We start from the raw sequence: 2,088 nt of genomic DNA, 5'->3' as shown, positions 1-2,088 counted from the left end.
CAGCCGGCAACCCCGCTGGCTGGCTTCTGGCCACCTGCGCTGTGGGGCGTGGCTCTGTGGGCTGTGGCTCTAGCCACCCCATCGTGGGGGCGGGAGTGCTGGGAGCCCGCCCCATCCCCCAGGCCCCGCCTCTGCGATGACGGTCCCTCACACATCTCTGCCCCCGGAGTCTGGCACTCACCTCCCAGAGCAGCTCTGCCGTCGGCAAACCCACACGTTTTTGCCACAGCACTTGCACAGGTTTTGAAAAGTGGGCTGAATGCTCGCCTTTTGGCTAACACGATACTGGGAACGTAATAATGAGTAGTGTTTTTCGTTCTTTCATTTGCATCGTTAATAGTAACTTCAGTGGTGCTCGGGGCTGTGTGGGACAGAGAAGGTGCAGCCCAGCTTCAACCTAAAGAGTCAGGACCGCAGGTCACAGGGAGCGGGCCTCAGGGGGACCTCCTGCTTTCCCTGTTCTTCCGACTCTAAGATTCTGGACTTACCTGGCATCCAGAGTGTGAAACTTTTCAGGGAAACGAGAAATAGAAGCCCGTCTGCGGCCAGTTTTGAGCCGCAGAGGGGTTGAGAGAAAGGCACTTTGGCCCAGGCCCACGGTGGGGACGGGCGGGCTCAGCCTGCCGGTCCCTGGTTCCCGAAGGGTCGAGAAAACCGCATCCTCTCTCCCGGGGGCGGGCGGTCTGTTGGACAGCAGCACCTGTCACCCCTTCTCTGGCTCAGCACCCCGGCTTCCTCTGTTGCCTGGCCCGGCCGGAATCCCAGGTGAAGTCGGAAGCTGCCGCCTGCAATTCCGATTCAGACGAGACCTGAGAGCTGGGCAGAGCCTGGGGTCAGGTGTGGGGTCTCTGCAGCCAGGACGGAGGACAGAGCCTGGGGTGGGGGAGGAGTGAGGTCTGTGGCCAGATGGGCCATGGAGGTGTGTATGTGTAAGGCTCAGGGTGGGGGGCTTTGCAGCCAAGAGAGGGGGACAGGGCCTGCGGTGGGCTCCTTGGCCAGCTCCAGGTACCACGGCAGTGAAGCTAAAGGCCACACTTCCCCCTGGAGCCCGGGCATCTCGACAGCCTGAGACGGCTTGCTCCACTGGAGGGGGTCCTGGAGGATAGAGAGGGAGACCCCTGCACCCCAAGTCTCAGTACTAGAACCTCCCTGTCACCCCGGCCCCAGAACCTTCGGCTGAGCAACCTCCCGGTGAAGGCGGGGACGCGCCCTGTCTCCGAACCCACCCCTCCCCACCCCTCCCGGCGCAGAGCCGGCCTGGTGGAGAGGGGGCAGCAGGTGTCCCGAGAAGAGAGAGGAGGAGACCCTGGAAGAGGCTCTGAGGTCTGCAGCTTTCCCCAGGTAACCCGCGGAGGCCCCGGTCGGACGCAGGAAGATGGCCCGCCTCCAGCTGGAGTGGGGGCCCGGGTTGGGGCGCCGCCGCTTGCCCCCGGGAAGGCGTCCCAGCTGCGCACCGCGCCCAGGGCCCGGCACGCACCCGCCTCTCCGCCTCTGGCCCACCCCAGCCAGGCGCTCGCCTCACCCTCCCACTGTCCCCCAAACTCTCGCAGGGCGGCCCCACTCCCCGCCCCACCCTGCTCCCCTCCGTGGGGTCCGAGCCCGGCCACCCCGGACCCCAGCGTTGGCCCGAGCGTCTCCGCAGAGAGGCCAGCGCCCGGCCGCCCCAGCCGGGAGGCCCGTCCTCGCGCCCATCCGTCGACCCGCGTCCGGGGTCCCGGAGGGCCAGGTGGGACCGCACGGGCGACACCCCGTCCCGCGGAGCCGTGTGGCCCTGCGGCCAGCGCCGACCCGCCTTGTAAGGCAGGGTCTGCGCTCGGACGGCCTCAGCGCGCCCTGCAGCCCGGGAGGGAGGGGTCGGGGCGGAGCCGCCAGGAGAGGGCGGGGCGGGCCTTGGGGGCGGGTCCGAGAGGGGGCCAGTGGGGGCTGGGGGGCGGGTCCTGGGACGGGTCCTCCAATGGGAGCGCGGGGAGGGCAGGGCGTGGGGCGGACCGGGCGCGGAAGCTGTGGGCCAGGGGGCGCGCCGGCGGGTCTGGGGGCGGGCCTGAGGCCGGGGGCGGAGCCGGCGGGGTGGGAGCTGCTGCGCGAGCG

This window comes from Eubalaena glacialis, chromosome 4, assembly GCF_028564815.1.
Source record: "Eubalaena glacialis isolate mEubGla1 chromosome 4, mEubGla1.1.hap2.+ XY, whole genome shotgun sequence".
NCBI lineage: Eukaryota > Metazoa > Chordata > Mammalia > Artiodactyla > Balaenidae > Eubalaena > Eubalaena glacialis.
The sequence above is the reverse complement of the archived record's forward strand: the minus strand, read 5'-3'. Positions refer to the sequence as shown.